Genomic DNA, 19,765 nt, shown 5'->3' on the forward strand with positions numbered 1-19,765 from the left:
ATAAACGCCACATTCATCTGACAACAAGCTACTTTCACGAGTAGAAAGGCCCGAGCACAAGTCACCAAGCTCGTACTACTTGATCCACGGGAGCTATTTTCCTGTACTTTCGTCTTCGACCTTAATCCGCTGCATAACTATGAATTGAAAAACATAGAGTAATATTGCTAAAATATTAGGGAAAACGTTGAGATGGTATAACGTTTATATCGTTTCCATGACGAAGGACAAATATGGTTTCACGAGCGCATAATATTAATGACTTCAGTAGCAATACAGACACGGCATATTGTAAGTTCGAGTCTAACCGATCAATTGGACATCAGTTGTGTCTCTTCTACTTTTTCGCCTGTACTCGAATAGGTTTCTCTACTTGCTAGGGTTACCATACGTCCTCTTTTACGAAGATTTGTCCCCTTTTTGAAGAAATTTCGTCCCTTCGTCCAAATGTGCTCATTGCCTTTCGTTTTGGCCTAAAATGCCCAAAAGACCACGATAGACGTAAAATTTCACCGTAAAAGATAAACGAGGGGTTACGTGGAAGTAAAATCTGAAAAATAACTTTTTTTTTTATTTAACGTCTCAGAAGTAACGTAAAAAGTTGGTAATTCTGGAGTCGAGCCAAACTAATGTGATAACCATTTTTTTTTAGTCAGCCCCTCAGAAGTACCGTCAAAATCGGGTAAATGCCGGAGTCGAGCCAGAATGATGAGTTTTTTTTTCAACACTGCAAGATTTTCAGTAAATATAACAAAATCAGCAGTTTTCAATTTCGGGACACTATAGATTTATGATTTGATAAAAGTGTCCCCCTTTTCCGATTCCAAAATATGGTACGCCTACCATACTACGTGCAGTAATTACTGAAGTCGTTATGGGTTCTAGAGCAGGCCTACTTCCACTCCTACTTCATCGTTGTTAGTAAAAATATTTAGTTGTCACACTTCGAATAATTTACAATACAAAATGGTTTAGGGATATAATTGCTTCACTTTCACCAATGAAATTGCCGGCGATGTATCAAAATAGCCGCTGCATCACGGTAATATTTTTGAAATTGCACCTATTTGTAGTGTGATTAGTCAGTTTTGCGTTGGGCGAGAAGATGAAGACAGAAAATTCGAAAGCAATCATATCGGATAACTGCTAAAATTATCCTTTTTGTGACTGCGTACCCAGGAGCAATATGCTGCGATAAGCCCCAAAATTAATCTACCACTTGCATCTTGATGGCTGTGAGATCGAAACTTCTTGGTTTGGACTGAAATTAAAAGATGTAAATGAGAGAGACTGCATGGAATTGACGAATAATTGCGGGCATGTTTGTCAGCAATGGAACCTAGTTTCGTTGGTATATGGTCTTATAAAAAAGGGCATCATTCGAAATGACATTTACGTTTCTTCTCGTGTAACTGTAACGGCGAGTACACCAATCGCTCGTACGAAAGCGCTAGCGAATTTGAAGGTTAGAGTTGGAGATTGTGGTTGGGCTAATATATATAGTCACATGATCAAGTGTGGCATGCTGAATTATTACACGCTCCACATGCCGATGTTCATTTTGTCACACATTTTCTACGTTTATCTCCACGATCCCATTGTCATAAAAAATGATTTGGCTCCGACGACATAACTTTTCTATAAGGAAACTACTGACAATACATAATTCTCGCACTAAGCATTAGGGCATGTGTTATTAACCAGAGTCCGTGCACCCTGTGGGGGTACGAGGCACCAAATCATGGGGAACTATATACATTTCTATAGCCAAAAATTAATTTTCAAACCAGCTAATAGGGAAATATGTCATGGGCAGATTTATTCAACTCAACATATTTCTTCGTCATGTCAATGGTGTTTTGATGTTATTATCTGTTCCATCAAAAATGTGTTGACAACGGACAGGGGGTACTAGAAATTTAAATGAAATCTGAGGGGCAATGGGAGCTCATAAAAGGTCAAGAAATACGTCTTTGAGGTATAACGTCTATTCTAAATTTCTGCCTTAGCCTACGTTGTCTTATATTCCTATAACGTGGTGCAGACGATGAAACGATAGCTTCAAACAATAGGTTGGCAGCGGTGGGATTCGAACCCACGCCATCGAAATGACTGGTGCCTAAAACCAGCGCCTTAGACCACTCGGCCACGCTACCATGCTTTCGCCTTTAAGGCGTGACAAAACGTATTCTCAGGCAATGAATAAATAGAAGACTTGGACAACTAGATAATTCTCGTTATCTTATTGCACTAATTATAGCGAAATGCGTATAATGCATTTCTAATCTCGTTTTTGAAATATTGATATTTTCTAAGTATTTTTAACTGTATAATGTGAAACGAGCCAATGTTACTGCACGGACATTTTCCATTCTCAAGGTTATGTGAATGATCTGTACTTGACTGCTGTTGTATTTCTTTTTAATTAAGAATATATTATAGTTCGAGTGTTTGCAAATTCAGTAATTATAATTGAATGCTTTTTTGAGAGAATATTGTTCCCATATTTCTAATTCTACTCTTATTTCGCAAAGCTGAACATTTTATGTATGTGCCAATTCTGGTGAATTGTGACGAATAAATGTAGAACTGATAACATATTTACGATACTTTCCAATTATATTTCCAATAATAAGTAGACCAGTGGATGTTACCGCTGTGGGATTTGAACGCATGTACTCGATCGACATAACCTGAGATGTTCCTGATATACAGTTGAGTACGTACATATACCCTGTGATATATCTCCTTGAGAATTGTTGTATTTGACTCGTTCTCATCCATACAGATGGTTGTGAAAGCAAGAGTTTTTAGGACAATTGCCGTTTACTAGATTTGCACCTGCGCCATGGTGTATATCGACGAAATACAAGATATCGTTCACATGGTAGTAGGCCGAGGTGAATGTTGGATTGATATTCCGTACATGTCATTATCTGAAGTGAGGTCTCGCACAACTGGGATAGGTATAGATCAGTGGTTCTCAATCTTTATGTGTTCGCGGACCCCTTTAGACCGTCACGGACTCTCGCGGACCCCCAAGTTTCAGGTCGAATTTAGTTCTATTATCGTGCAACCGTCATCTATCTCACCCAAATATTACCTGTAGGCAAGTGATAAACACCAGCAAAATGACCTTTCCTGAAAATAGCATCATACTATTTATGTCGAAATTTGGCTTTGTTACCTACAATGGTTGGCACATTAGTGTCTTGAGCGGATGAATCTTTGCGGACAACACTCGCATATTCAATCACTCAGATACGCTGCCATAACACTGATACACATCATGTACCTTTGAGTTGGAGTATTCGCATGCCACAATATGTTATCAATGCCCTGTTCAAACGTTAGTATCCTCAATCCTGTTCTCCTGCATCGGTAGATCTCGGTTTCAATCAACACCGTGGACGCGTAAACATTGTATGATTGAAAGCGAATTTCAAACGAATCATGGAGTAGTATAGTATCGTGATATTGTTCAAACTCAAAACACATGCTTGAAATTGAAAATGGGCAAATGACGCGTCGTTTGCGTGGTAGCGTGGCCGAGCGGTCTAAGGCGCTGGTTTAAGGCACCAGTCATTTCGATGGCGTGGGTTCGAATCCCACCGCTACCAGTCGTATATGGTCATTTGAATAGTTAAGCAGGTTTTTGGTAGAATCGATGAATTTTGGGGCGCAATATCATTGAATCGATTTCCTCAACTACATTCAGATCTCAGCAACGTGAAACCTTACTAAGGTGCTATATGGCGCTTCAGAGTGACCGAGCTGCCTTCAGGAGCGTATTTTTATACAAGTCTTTCACACGGTAACGGGAGCGTGCCGACAGAGGGTGCCGCACTCATTAGTGTATCAAAAAGCAGTTCTACGTAATTGACTGATTTTATATTTGAAAATGTTACGCAACCTCACCTCTCAATTAGACGGGCTGATCACCAAAAACGGGTCAGCACCTTCGCCCAAACCCACTCACGGCCTATATGCGAGAAATTTGGCGGCTATATGTGATGCGTAGCCATTGCAATTACGAACTCGTTGATCTCCGTCCATAGATTAAGGAAACTGAATCAAGACTATAGCAACGTATTCCATATCAATATCAATAACGCTGGTCAACACATATTTTTAGGCACACAAAGTAAGAGTGGTTTTCAGAATTCTGAAGGTCACTGAATCCGAATATGACCTTAGTTTTTCAAATAGCTATATTTTTTTGAAATAATCCATGGGGCTTTATCGACTAAAATCCCATATTTTCGCTGTATGGAATGGATAAAAATCGGCACAGTTGTACTATAAATTTCATAAATTCAATCTACCTGTTCTTTTAACACGCTGAAAACCGTTTTAAATCAAAATAAATAAACATGATTATATTTAGGAGCATTAGATTTATATAGTTGAAGACTTTCACGAATATCATATGCATAAATAAACATTAATCATGTATATAAGTATTTTCCTAAAGCCTGAAATAACGTTGTATTGATTGAACCAGTTTTATGTTAACCACCTATTTTAAATTCAAAACAATTATTTGGAATATAATATTAATAACTTATCTTAAAGCAAAATTGGTTCGTGTACTATTTTTGGTCGTAAGCAATTTAGTGCAGTCTTTCGAAAGGTTCCAGCAATAGTCTGCCATAATATGCTCGTCGCATTTGCACTGATGTCTTCCTATTGTTGTTACCCTTTCTATTCCCTCTAATCAACAATATCATCAGAAAATGTATTATGATGACAGGACAGAAAGTGAGATTCAATGCTCATGATTACCCAAGCTTTCCATATGCAGATACCAATTCTTGGACCAACTGTTTGTAGTTGGGTGCTTTGTGATTTAAAAAAAGTTTTATTTACTACATCCTAGAAAGAATTCCATTCAATGAGCACCTTTCTACGAAATTTTAATCCGTAGTCCGTATTCGAATATGAGATTTATCAAACATTCCAGATTTCAGCTTCACGTTTGAAATAGATACTAGGTATTCCCTAGGGCCTAGGGTTAACATACGTCCTTCTTTTTCGGGCTTTTGAAAATGTCCTCCGAGGACGTCTTTACCGCTTTTTGAGCTAAGGTGATGAAGCTTAGAATGAAAATGGTCATAAATGACGCTAAACAGGAAATTGGTGGTTGGAACGGAGGTGAAGACCTTTTTTTATATTTTTAGTCAACCAACCACAAAGTCGGGAAAATTTACCATTTTTTACGAATTTCGCTCCACAATTGTAAATCTGAAAATTTTGAAAAGGTTTCCCCCTTCTCCGATTCCAAAACGTGGTAACCTTAGTACACCCACTTTGTTGGCTTTACGGAAAATTGCTCATTTACAAGTGGACAGAGACGAGACGCATATGAGAATTTTAGTTAAACTTTCCAGGAACAAACTTGAAAGCTTTATACTCCTCTTTCATCTCGGTAGAATGACCAATAGGTACAGGAGAATATATATTTCCATTGTGCAAAAGTACAATTATTAGGCTTGACAAAAAAAAAAAAAAGTTCTCGCATCAGGCCCTGTTAGTATTGATGGAATAACTGAGAACGACATGAGTGTTCACTGTTCATCATATAGTCAATTATCTATTTATGCGCAGCTTAAAAGTTGAAAAATCCAAGATTTACTTTTAACCAAGTGAAATATTCAAGGGTGATTTTAAGCTTTTTTAGTGGTGTTGAATAAATATGTTCTTTTCGAGACCCAATCTGGCTTAACTAATGTGATATTCGTAATAAGCAACTTTGGAAACCCCAGAAACGGCTCCTAGATATTCTGCCAAAAATAATTCATTTTATTTACCAGTGTAATCGACAGATTATATTTTCATCTGTCTAAGTCACACACAATGTACAATGCGATATATACGACACAATGCGATGCAATGAACAGATAGGGCGATGCCAAACGACCAACCAGTTAGGGTCTTTTGACATGGCTTCCACCTCTACCTAGTGCCCGACGTCACAGTCATCTTTGATGTCTTTCTTTCTTCGTCGGTCCTTTTTAGAAGCTATTTCTTGCCCTTTCACTTTTATTTTCGGGTCTTTTTTTGTCGCCGTAAGAACAGCGACATGGGGGACGAGAAGCTCTGAACACTCGACGACGGTAATCACCACCTGCGTAGATGGCGCCGAAGGTCACCACTACGCTATCTCCCGTATTAAGGTCTTTTGGAACGATTTATATCTATATTCTATATCCAATCGAAGTATTCATGTATTGCAACGTGAAATTCTGCGTCACGTGTGTCCTGTTTATGTTATACAGGCCTACTGCTAATACATAGCACTACCATCCATGGATTTTTACAAATTATAGAAATCCCTGTACGGGTGACTTGTAATTTTAGCGGGAGGAAAAATTACAGTCTTGATGGTTTCCATGCTCGCTTCCGACACTATTATCTTCATAATTATGTACCAGACCGTACTTTATATTAATCTAACACCCCAGGCCTGTCACTATGTTAACTAAATGGTGAATTTCGTCGATATATATCATAGCGCAGGGTGTAAATCTGGTAAACGGAAATTGTATCAAAAACGCTTGCTTTTGCACCCATTTGAATGGATGAAAACGAGTACATAACAATTCTTAAGGTGATATTATCCATGGTTTGGGTGTCTTCATTTTCCATACATCACCTCCCCCTCCAGAAGCTGCAAAAAGGAGTTAGTCGGAAATGAAGCGCACTGCGCCATAAGGATCCACGAGACTTGGCGTTTGACTGGTTTGCACCTATTGGAATAGATGCCAAGCAAAAGTTGGTTCCGGGACGCGGTGATTGCTAAATTTGCATACCGCATAATGCACGAGTGTGAGTATAGGTATGTAGTATGAGCCTGATTGTATTTTACATCATGAACATCTTCAGGTATGTCCGCCAGTCAGCTCGGGTTTTATACTCCCTCAGCTGTTAACGCCACTGGTATTTTTGTTATTGAAAGAATAATTATAAAATATCCTGAATATTACTTCAGTTCACATGAATTAGGCCTACTCACTATTCACCAGAGTTGCACTGATGAAGATTTTCACCGATACAGTTTTTTCCAATTCAGATTAGAATGAGAATTACTGAATTTGCGAGACCATGAATTCAATTATATTCCTGACAAGAAGCGTATACAACCAAATTCAAGTTAATTTCCTCGAAAATGGGTAAATGTCTCTGCACCAACCTTGACGCGTATCAGATTAATTTTACAGGTAAAAAAATAATCAGGACATGTATTTATTTCACACATTTGAAATCTCTGATGCTATGCCTTTTTCGATGGATACTTCCATCACCTCAGCAGTCATTTCGATGGCGTGGGTTCGAATCCCACCGCTGCCAGACTATTTTTTTTCACTGTGTTCTCCAATAGAAGAATATATAACAACAGTTCGAATATAGGCGAAGCAAAAATATAAAATAGGCTATGATCATATCGGGATATAAATATCCGTATACCATATTTTAACGCAGTGGTTTCAAACCTTTTGGTCATGTGGACAACTTTTGGACCGTCACAGACCCCACGGACCCCCAGGTTTTAGTTCAATTTTATCTAATTCTCATTTAACCGTCATCTTTCTTGTTCAAATATTACCTGTAGACCTGCGGTAAACATCAACAAAATGACTTTTCTTGATAGTAACATCATACCATTTATGTGGCAATTGGATCGATTTTTATTATTTCGAACCGAATTCTGCAACTGCATTTCTTAAAATCTGTAGTCGTGTCTTGAAAATCATGACGCGTAACGCTTCGGGCGACACCTCTTGGTATGATCGCAACAAATATGAGCACCAAAATTGAAAAATAGACTTTTAATGAAAATATACGGTCCAGCATGGTCACTTCTATCTAACAGCTCAATTTAAAGTTAATATTGAATAGTGGGTATGTATATCACAAATGATAATGGGTTTTTGCTATCATTTCGAAGACGCCGTTACTGACCCTATACTTCTCCATTTTTTAATTTTATTCACCATTCCCAACAAAACATCTGTTTGTATCTGTAGGCTATTGGAAATTTAGCAATGAGTTAGCACAGTAGAATATTTCATCTCAGACGTCCATTCTCTTGCTGTGGGTCCTGGAGTTTTCCAGAAATGAAGCAAAACTGCCTCCTGATTCCCTAATTTTGAAAAAATACCAATTTGGTTATGAGCCATTTTGTCACTTTCGAGCAGTGGTTCTACACTTTTACCAAGCCGAGGAACATCTACGATAATCTGAAGGCTGTCGTGAAACCCCGAATTCTTGTGTTGTAAAAAAAAAATTATCACAATACCCATATAACAACGTATTGAATACTTTACTAGAGATTGCTCGTGAGCAAAATGAACAAGACCATAAAAATATGATTTCCACACAAAATGAATATAACAAACATTAATTGCTATCTGCTGTTGCCTTTCAAATACCAGCTCGGAAATTCGAGACTTCGCCTTGTAAATTGCAGTCGTATTAATCTTTCGAAACGCAAGCATGAAACAAATTACTTAGTACAAATAAGCTGACAAATATTGTGGATAAAATTGGCAATTCTGAAAGTCTGGGTTTCGATTTCGAACCTGAAACCTCAAAATGCCCAGCGTACGTCATTGTACAGTACACGCCATAACCACCACCACATAATTCACAATTCGACTGCTGATCGGGCCTAAACGTCTGCAACCAATGATGGCCAAGACGAGCTTATTATCAAAAAAAATATCAGTATGAAGTGAGTGTGTGTCTTTAACTCCTGTGAGACTGGGTCTGGGAAATGCTAATTAATCGCGAGGCACGGGACTTTCACAATTCGGCTATTGATCGCGCTTAATTGCCCGCAATCAATATTGGCGTGTCACATCAAATCGTATGTATGAGTTTTGTGTTTCTTGACCTTCTGCGGAATCCCTGAGATGACTCGCGGAATCCTTGGTGTTCCGTGGAACATCAGCTCAGAACCAATTTGCTTTGTTTAGAGAATTCACGGACCCCCTGAAAATGCTTCGTGGACCCCGATTGAGCACCACTGCAGTATTTCCCGCGTGGTATTGCAACGTGTAGCTTGATACTATAGATATATTTTCAATCCGAACGTTTCGGAACCGAATCGCCATTGTTATTGCTTGGTAGACGAATGGAACTGTGCATTCATAAATTGTAATACTTTGATACCAATTCCTATTCATATCAGGTAGTCGTAAAACACGCATGGACCATTTTCGTTGCTTTCCCGTGCGTGCCTGTAATCTGCATTGATGATGTCCAAGATATCATCCATTTAGTTCGTATATCTCCAGGGTACATCACGTTCACCGTTGTTCCACGCAAGTCGAAAAGCAACGCAATCTAATCCCCGCATTCACGAACTCCGTCCGAGTGAGTAAGTTTTAGTTCCACCACAGCGGGTAATAGACATAAATGCGATAATGAAACGATTCTAGGTCAATTTCAAACTATGTGTAGCGTGATTGCATGATGTGCGTGTGACTTGCACGTATTGGCGTTACTATACCAGAGCAATCAATCAAGTGATACAATCAATCCACGCGACTCTTACATTTACGATATGTACAATTATTTAAAATCCATGATGGATTTCAAGATGGGAAATTTTCAGACGGACTTCACAGATTAACGCGCTGCACTAAATCCTTGATGAGTTACGATTCGGTGCGGTGGTGCCGTATATTTCTACCGGATGTTGATAATAATAGATCATAAATTGGGATTTGGCCTATTTCCATCTTACAATAATATGACCAATATCAATATGTGTTTTGCGGAAATAATATGAGAAATAATACTAAACTCGGCCCCACCTCAAAATGCTCCTGTGACCCGCCAGGTTGAAGCCCTTGATGATATTAGAAGCAATGTTCCCTCTAATATTTCCCGATTCTGCGTGCACTCGGCAACTCATTGCGCGGTCCCTTGGACAACAGTGCGTAACGACTAAATAAAGGTCGTCACTTGGGTTTTCTTGTGCGCAGCTCAGATTTTCTGTGCGCAGCTCAGATTTTCTGTGCTCACTGCTCAGCTCAGATTTTCAGTGCTCAGCTCAGATTTTCCGTGCGCAGAGACCGTGTCAGCACTGCTCAATTGCGCACGCGCGCAGCTTAAGGGAACAGTGATTAGAAGGTGAGTGATTAGTGTAAATGTTTCACCTTATGTGTATTGTACAGTAGGCCTAATACTCATTTCTTGCTCCGTATACCCTCCCATAGCGGAGTGTATAACTTCATCGATTCAGATATATGCATTGATCGCTGGTGTTTTTGTGAGCACAGTCACGTAGCTGCCATCAAAACCAATTCTAAACAATAGCTACTTGATATGCGGGAGTGATACCGAGATAATTTGCGTGTGCGTGTTAATTATTTTATTGTTTTTTATAGACTTCACGTCGAAGACCGGCGTTGACTCAACACTGTCAACAGGAAAGCGGCTTTATGTGAATATCCAACCCTAACACTTCATTACACCGGGAAATAGCTAATCGATATTCACATAGGCGCCGAGTTACGGGGTGGCCGGGTGGCGCAGCCACCCCATGACACAATTATGGGGTGGCGGCCACCCCATGCAGAATGCTTGAACACCCGCCGTCTGCGCTGTCAATTAGCTAGTCCGTGATATCGCGTAAATGACAACTATAAGCGCGTGAATAATTAAATACGCAGCTTCGTCGGCGACGACGAACTAGTGCTGAAAACGCCCCAATAAATTGTAATCCGTGATTAGTAATCAATCATACAATCGAAGCGACCTCGTTTACGACGTCGATTTCGACAGCGCGCGCGCTGAGAAACACTGTCTCCTCTCTCGACCAAATTCACGTTCTTCTTCCCTCAATCAAAATGTATTTACGCGCATGTTCGTTAAAAAAATAATTTTTGAGTTAGTTTCGTGAGTCTTTTTAATTGGAGCGCGAAATACGACAGTGTGTTCGTGTAATGTGTATGCCTGCAAATTGAAAGCCATTGCTGCGCCAAGTGCGCACATTCATTACTCTAACAAGGTTTTGCTAAGTTTTATCGGGAAATGCAGCAATGCAGCGCAAATGTCGTTATAATGAGCAAACAGTTGTCGCTATGTCTGACTCGGACGGAATTACTGATTAGATGCGCGCTTTCTCGTTTGCTATCATCTGTAGGCTGCTAATTATTGTCTGTTTTATGCACTCGCATTCCCTCGATGTCACTAGTCTTGTCAGTGTTTGATTTGTTATTGATACTGCGCATTGTTCAGTGCGCGGCGTTGAATTACGTTGTCAAGTATTGACGCAACAAAAGATTCTCGTGGTGCAAATTCGGAATTTATTCGATTAGTTGGAGCGGGAACCAATAAACTTCATTGCTGGGCGGACTCTATTGGGCGCAACCAGATCGCGGATCGACTTTCAAACCATCAGGATTTGTATTTCTATTGATAAGGTTGCGGCATGCGCCCATATTGCTCTTGCTGCAATAACACCTGGATAATTGAAATCGCTCTGTTTCACGATCAAATTCGACTGGCTGATCTGGACCTACGTAGGCCCCGGGCTGAAAGTAAGCAGCGCGTTGTCGGTATTAAAACCCTAGGTTCGTAGCCAGTGAGTTTCTCATTTAAAACTAGAAATCCCGTCCTTTTGAAATGCTAATTCACTAATTCGTATTATCTATGCTGCCTACTGCAAATTAGCGAGAATAATTTGTATGCAAAATGGGTCATTGACATCTGACGTGCGCTATCGTCTCTTGTCTGATTTAGCGCATCCGCTTGCAGGCCTGCACGCTATAATCACTGGCATGAACTATCAGGTGTACCAGGCTAGGCCTGATATCGTTACCAGCCTGAACTATCGAGTCTACAGCAGGACTGGCGCATGTCATTACTAGTAACTACGCTGGCCTAAATTATAGGGACTGCTTCAGGCCTCGCATGATTTGCCTGCTATCTCTACTTATGCGATTGTTATGTCATACTGGCTTAAGAGTGACTGCGTGGAATAAAATAACTTTGAATCTGCGCAATTGGCCACGAACAGACTAGAACGGACGTAATTGATTAGCGCTAATACTAAAACATCAGAAGGTGTGTGTCAAGGCCGAGTTATCAAAAGATACGACAGGCCTGAATCACCTGAAATCGGTGCCGTTACAGAACCGATTCCACATCAGACTTCAGTCGTATTAATTTGTGAAATTGTTCGTCATCAGCGAGGTTGCGTATTCAATTGTTCGCGCGCGTATTGGTGAATTGTTGATACTGGAGCGAGATCGAGGAATCGCTAATTAACCGCTGGACTCGCTGGCAAGCTTACGCGCACTTATGCGCGTTAATTCGTCAACACGACGAAGCTTGTCCTATCCATGTATTATGAGCATTTACGCATGTGCTTAACCGTTATAAATTGATGCTAGCTTGGTAAATTTGAAACAATTTTAGACCCCTCCCTTTTTTCATCTCGCCACCCCATGTAAAAATAAAAGTCGGCGCCTATGGATATTCATATCAAAATAGATTCGAGAACCGTGACCATTCAGCAGATCAACACATCAGCAGCCAGCAATATGTCATCCGGTGCTTGACATAATATGGACGAAACTTGGATTGCCGGCAGTAGGAATCATTGTAGGCTAACGCGCTTATTTAATGCACACATCCATATCTATGGTTGCATTTAAGACATTGCTACTTTAAAAAGTATAGAAATGCGGTTTTATTTTCAAAAGTTTTATAATTATACCACATTCGAGCAAATACTTTCGGAAATGCATGTAGTGTGAGCCTATAACAGACGATTTTCACCAGAGGGCCGATCCGATAGACTAAGCGCACACGAAATGGAATGGCTAGAACCCTCAAGCTTTACTTCGGTACAACGGTTATAGCATGACAATGTTTTAGATTATTGGTAAGTAATGCGTGCACTGATGATGATGATGACCGCAGACCGTAAAAATACTGCATCACGATATACACCGGGTAAAACAAATTTTTGGTCCGTTTAAGACAGAGGTCGGAAGCTTTTTTCGACAAAGGAGCCATATTAACCCTTATGATCATTCGTCAATTTGATTTCTCTGTGACGTCACCATTAAAGATTCGTCACGCCATGTCTAATAGAAAAAACGTACAGGACGTACATACAAAATTTGTTTTAAACAAGAGCCATGTCTCGAACATGTTTGTGTTAAATTGATTTTTGTTTTAGATGTAACCCTATCCAAATTACTAAGACTAAACAATACGATTCCGCTATCACGATTTTACGACGACTAACAATAAAAAATATTTGATATAATTGTAGCATTATTTTACAGAAATACCATTTGGATAAATATTCTACATGTTGTACCGTCCCTACCTGGATCGGCCCCCTTTCTCATGTTGCGTGTAAGATATCAAAATCTTAAAATATCATCAGTACCAACCTCATTAGGTTCTCGAAAGAGATGCAATACTTTTACTATCTACATTTGGATCCAATTGCAGGTATCGAAAAAATATTTTGGACATGACTTCTATTATTAGGTATCATTGCATTGCAACCTTCTTACCGAGGTTCACTACGAGCACGTCTTCAACTTATAATTATTACTATTCAATTATACAATGATAGTTGATCAAAATATCCGTTTTACCAATCACCGGCAAATGCCTTATGGAGAACATTGAAGGGCATCCGGCTTGTGTAACACATCGTTTTTCGTTCGTTAAGTATCATCCGAATGACTTCTATTGGAATGGAAAGGAAGCTAACAACGACAGGAAATTGTTTCGGAAATTATAACGTGATCGGGGGATCGCTTCGGCAAACTACATAAGGCGCCTACGACCCCAGAACATCACATCGATCATTAGCATTCGTCGCATATTGAACGATACAATGTAAGTAATGAGAACAGTCGTCGGTTTTATAAAGGCACATCATAATAGTCAATAACATGGATTTCTATTCAGCTAACATGCAAATCAAAACTGTTCTCATCCTTCTCGTTGTCGTCGGACTTGCAATGGAGACCAACGCCCTTTGGGGTCGACGCAGGCGGCGCTACTATTCTCGCAGACGCTACGGCGACCGTGACGTAGAGAACCGGGAAATGCACGAAGATATGGCTCAGGTAATTCAACATTAAATTCAGTAGCAATCTGCTAAAAATTATCATGTATTAAAGGACGATTAAAATCTTGTTTTTCATTTTTCAGGACATGGACTTCAATGAAGCTTTCGCCGGTATGTAAAATGTTTTGGGATGGGAATGTCAATGAAAATGTTTTTCGAAATGTTCTTAAAGGCAGCCGCTATTTATCTGCCACAGTAGGCCTACTAATGGATACTCTGTAGTCTGTACCCACCTGAGCATTGCTAACAGGGATGATCGGTGACGAAATATATTTCTAACATTTCGAAGTTCTCAATTAGGTTTTGCCCATTTTGTCCATTATGCTTTTAGTCTACCTCAACTTCTACTTGAACAGCGTTGGCATAAGTGAATTTGCGTTTGTCGAGAAGATACAATTTGCAAGTTCGACAATAGCCACCCCTACTATCTGCGAGCCGTGCGCAACAATTCGGCCACTTCTAAGTCTAAAGACCATACATACTGAAGCACTTGTCAGACCGTTCATTCCCTAAATCCACTTCATCCACTTGTAGCAGTCCTGACATATTTTGATGGCTACTTTTACCTGTAACCAAGTAGAAATTTGGGGCATTACTTCTACATCTACTTCTGCCTCTACTTGAGTATCAACACGGAATGCTTTGACCAGCTTTAATAATTACTGACTCAAGCACGTCGCTGTGGCCAGCGTACAATTGAATACCTAGTGAATTTCTAATCAAAATTATGCGATTAGTATACTGAAATCCTTGATTCTATAATTGATTCCGTGATCACCTCATTTTCCATTAACGAATTCATTGCATTTCGTTTTTGAGCGTTATAGTCTGGTTCTCGAGATAGCAATGACCAAATCACCTATAGTCTGCGACCTTTTAATATCATCACAAAATTTCCATTCATTGATCACTGGTTTCGTTTTCAAACAAATCCATAACCAGACAAATCTCTAACACACACAAAACAACATTCAGTAAAGCGTGAACAATATGTTATATAATGTTTTCTGCCTTGTGAATCTCTGAATTCTACTGATGCAGTTCGCACCTCTTTTCCAGATCGTGGAGATTAAAGTCATCAACGTTTTGGACACAGCACTTTGACGGAAATTCGTGAATAAATTATCAGTCGTCGCATCAAAACTTGTTTGTTCAATCGTTGTAGTACTGCAGTTAGGTATATCAGTAGGAATGGGCACAATGATTCGAGAACTGATGTCTGAATTAGGGTTGGATTATCCGGATAACGGTTAACCGGTTAACCGGTTAACCGCAGGTATTTTCACTATCTGATATCCGGATATTTTTCTGCCGGTTAACCGGATAAAAAAGAATCGTTGCTAATGCATTTTACACGTTTTAGTAAGCTTCAATAAGTCGTATTCAGTGTTGGCGCGGCCGATTAACGATAAGCGTGTTGCCAATTAGCGAGATGCGTCTGTACACATTGCACAATGTAATGTGACGCGATCTCCTGCTGAGAAGATCGTTAAATTAGGTCATTGATTGCCGCGCGCTCGGCTATCGTCTCTTGCCTGATTTATCGCGTCTTCAACAAGCCGATAGTTCCACTGGATTGAAGAATCGCATCTGCAATAGGCCATGTGCAGTGTACACACTATTCCATCGCTGGCCTGCACAATCGCATCTTCATTGGCTTGGTGCTCACGATATTATCGTTGACCTACACAATCGCATCTGCAATAGGCCCTACGAACGATATAATCGCTGGCCTAACCATCTCGGACCCAGCATGCATTGGCTCTTATCTCTCGATGGCTTGTTGACGATATGCCGTTAAGTGTATTCTAATTAGTGATTCTGAGAGTGACACCGCGAAACTGAATGACATCGAATGTTCGCAAAAATGTGCGTGCGTGCAAGACTAATTGATTTCCGCTGATGATTAATTCGAAAAAAAAATCGAAACCCCCTGATATTATTTCAATCCCCCTACATTTTCGGCTGGCTGCGTGCCTTATCACGTGAATTAGAGCGAGGTATCATGTCGGCATCAATTCCAGTATCAGCTAGTCGTCCTTCTAGTACTCCAAACCTAAACATAAGGTTGGTCAAAAGGATGTAAAGCCGTTGAAGTTTCCGGCGTACGACCTGCCAACCTTTTGACTCTCTACGAAGCGCTGCTTTCTATTCAGCCCACTTCTGTGGAAGCTGAATAAGCATTCAATGAACGTGGACTCTTTGTTACAAAATTCCGGTCCCGACTACAGGATCCCACAATTGATGCATCTGTGCTTTATAAAGAGGGCATTGCAGAAGCAGTGAACATTAAATTTGCGTGGTTTTCCTCGTATTCGCTCATACTGCGCGCGTAGGTAGGTACTCTACAATAACACTGTGTAATGATTTTGCGATCCGTTTTACATGCAGACCTAATGAAATCGATTGTCTCACTTAGCAGTTATTATCCGGTTAACCGGTTAGATAAATTCCAAAATATCCGGATATATCCGTTATCCGGACAGTGAAAATTATTGATATCCGAACTAACCCTAGTCTGAATCTAGTAACAATTCTAATGATTCAAATCGCGTAATGAATGATAAATTTTTGGTTTACTAAATTGTACGATACCTGTAACTTAGAGTTACTTTATCAACGGACATTATATCCTCGATAGTATTTTCCACGTAGGAAGCCTTGATACCTCGATTAGTAGTATCGCAGCATAGGAAGCATGTAATACAAAACTACGCATAGGATTATCAGAAAGTGCAATGAAATAAGCATTATTAAGAAAAACTAATTATTAGGGAAAGTTTTTGTTGCACTAAAATCGCGAGGAAGTTTCACTTAATGCTGACAAAAGTTGCAGTAAAAAGTTGCATTTATAATTTTTGTTGAATTAGTAGGGTATGAAATACTCAAAAGGTTACGTTGTGTAACCTAGTTCCTGCAGAGCTGTCTAATTTCTCAATTTGACATTTCACGGACATTCTAGCGAGATCGCAAATTTTTTTTTCGCGGCACACAGTAAGAAGATTACACAATGCGGGAATAATCTACCCCTAAAAAGTCAAACAGCATAGCGATAACCCCATCCCCCTAAAACAAGTCAAATAACACACCCCAAACCCCCAGGTTTACAAACGTGAGCCAAGGCGATGCAGAAGACTCACTCTTGGCTGCTTTAACAAAATCAATAGCGCGAGTAAGGTGACCCAGTGCATGAAAAATGTAATTTACCATGTTATCGCCTGGGCGTGCGCGATATGGGAAACGATCTCAAATTTGAACGAAAGAAATAGTAAAATGATCTATTTAGGCTATGTATTGTTCGGACACGGTCGTGCTTGGTTGGGATAGGTGAACTTATTGGTTACAAGCCATTGTGTCACAGATAACACAGTGGGATGCAGCTACACATCATATAGCTCTTTGTTATGCAAATCAAAGAGAATTGAGCCACACTAGAAATAGTTTATGGCATGTTTTTTAAATCACTCCTCCACCTCGTACGTAGCCTATATCTTCTAGTTATGTGCAATCAGGGGAGTCAAGTGAGTCAGTGAGTAAAAGAATATTGTGAAACCTTCAATCATTATAACACCTATAATTAGGGTTATTCTCAACCGATATTCTTGAATGGCTGATATTTAACATTATAACATCCGAAATCATGTAGTAATGCATATTTATCGTTACAAAATATAGCGAAAAAAGAGAGATGAGGCACAAACGTACGAGACCTCACTTCTGATATAGCAAATCGTCATAAACAGCTCGGAATTCATAATAACTGGTACTCATCAAATGTCAATGTCGCAAAGATTCTGAAAATCTAATAATTAATGACGCCAATGAACCAGAACTCCTCAAAATTGCCATGGAAGGTGAAATTCGGCTTTGTTACCGGCTACAATGGCTCGCACATTAGTGTCTTGAGCGGATGAATCTACTATTTGCGGACATCACTCGCATATTCAATCACTCAGATACGCTGCTGCCATAACACTGATACACATCATGTACCTTCGAGTGGGAGTATTCGCATGCCAAAATATGTTATCAATGACTTGTCCAAACGTTATGAACCTCAATCATGTTCTCCTGCATTGATAGATCTCGGTTTCAATAAACACCGTGGACGGGTGAACAGTGAACAATTGAAAGCGAATTCCAGACGAGTCATCGAGTAGTATGGCATCGTGATATTGGTCAAATTCAAAACCAGAAGTATGGTCAGTAACGAAGTATTTCTACTTTTTCGAATTACTCAAGTAGTTTTCCTCTACATCTGGTACTTCCTCAATTTTGCACCTTTTGACAATCCATAGAAACGAATTACGATCGTTTACAAAACTACTTACTTTCTTGAGTTTAAAGTCAGTCAATTCTACTTATACGTCAAGTAGTTTTAGGTTGTCTATGAAAGAAGTACTTCTACTCCTACTCGAGTAGAATTTTTTCTCCGCTACTTTTAATTCTACTTGAGTCTCTTTTTTGACTACTTTGACCACCTCTGTTCAAAAAACATGCTTGAATATGGGCAAAAGACGCGTGGTAGCGTGGCCGAGCGGTCTAAGGCGCTGGTTTAAGGCACCAGTCATTTCGATGGCGTGGGTTCGAATCCCACCGCTGCCAGTCTTTTACATTCATTTGATTATCCTACAAATTAAATAATCAGGTTGTTGGTAGTATCGATGACCTTTTGGGTGCAATATAATTGAATCGATTTCCTCAACTACATTCAGGTCTCAGCAATGTGAAAACTTTACTGAGACGCTATATGGCGCTGTAGCGTAACCGAGCTGTCTTGCAAATTCCGTGCTGGGCGCAAATGGACCAAGTTGTTAATAGCGCCGATTATGTGAATAAAACACTTGAAGTAGATAACTCCCATTGGAGTCTTCTTTTTTCATGCATCATCCCCAGAAGCTGCAAAAATGAGTTACCCGAAAATACAACGCACTGGGCCCTATGGTTCCACGAGACTTAGCTTAGCGTTTGACTGGTTGGCATCTATTCCAAGCAAAATTTGGTTCCAGGATGTGCTGATTGCTAAATTTGCGTACCGCACATTGCACGGTGTGAATATAGGTATGAGCCTGATTGTATTTTATATCATGGACATCATCATGTATGTCCGCCAGTCAGCTCGGGTTCTACTCCCACAGCTGTTAAACCACTGCTATTTTTGTTATTGAAACAATAATTATAAAATATCATGAATATTATTTGAGTACACATGAATTCAGCACTATTCACCAGAGTTGTGTTGATGAAGATTTTCAGCTATAAATTTTTTCCCATTCAGATTAAAGTGAGTATGAATTAGAATTCGCAAGACCATGAATTCAATGATATACAACAAAATTCAAGTTCATCCATACCAAATCAGAGTTCATTCCCTTGAAAATGAGAAGGTTAAATGTCTCTGCACCAACCCTGATACGTATCAAAATAATTGTACTCAGGTAGAGAAACAAATAGAACATATAATTATTTCACACATGATAATAGAATTAGATTATCAGCATTTCGGCCTAATTAGTCCGTTTCGCTCCTTGCCTTGGAATGAAAGTTGACACAGCAACCCATCAGAGCGTGGTAGCGTGGCCGAGTGGTCTAAGGCGCTGGTTTTAGGCACCAGTCATTTCGATGGCGTGGGTTCGAATCCCACCGCTGCCA

At 39.8% G+C, this 19,765-nt stretch overlaps 1 long non-coding RNA gene and 4 other non-coding genes across 5 annotated transcripts; 4 read left to right on the top strand and 1 right to left on the bottom strand.

Moving 5' to 3' along the window:
• Positions 1-2,074: 2,074 nt before the first annotated feature.
• On the bottom strand, positions 2,075-2,156 carry Trnal-uag (transfer RNA leucine (anticodon UAG)). The gene has a single exon. It is a non-coding gene; the product is annotated as a tRNA-Leu (tRNA).
• A 1,382-nt stretch (positions 2,157-3,538) lies between these two features.
• Trnal-aag (transfer RNA leucine (anticodon AAG)) lies at positions 3,539-3,620 on the top strand. The gene has a single exon. It is a non-coding gene; the product is annotated as a tRNA-Leu (tRNA).
• A 10,101-nt stretch (positions 3,621-13,721) lies between these two features.
• LOC145438164 (uncharacterized) lies at positions 13,722-15,256 on the top strand. The gene is made up of 4 exons (XR_013914866.1): positions 13,722-13,878; positions 13,951-14,111; positions 14,197-14,224; positions 15,173-15,256. It is a non-coding gene; the product is annotated as an uncharacterized LOC145438164 (long non-coding RNA).
• A 3,380-nt stretch (positions 15,257-18,636) lies between these two features.
• On the top strand, positions 18,637-18,718 carry Trnal-aag (transfer RNA leucine (anticodon AAG)). Its single transcript has one exon. It is a non-coding gene; the product is annotated as a tRNA-Leu (tRNA).
• Positions 18,719-19,683: 965 nt separating this feature from the next.
• Trnal-uag (transfer RNA leucine (anticodon UAG)) lies at positions 19,684-19,765 on the top strand. The gene has a single exon. It is a non-coding gene; the product is annotated as a tRNA-Leu (tRNA).

The sequence above is a fragment of the Botryllus schlosseri genome, chromosome 4 (assembly GCF_051294905.1).
Source record: "Botryllus schlosseri isolate E-star chromosome 4, Bs_hap1, whole genome shotgun sequence".
Lineage (NCBI taxonomy): Eukaryota > Metazoa > Chordata > Ascidiacea > Stolidobranchia > Styelidae > Botryllus > Botryllus schlosseri.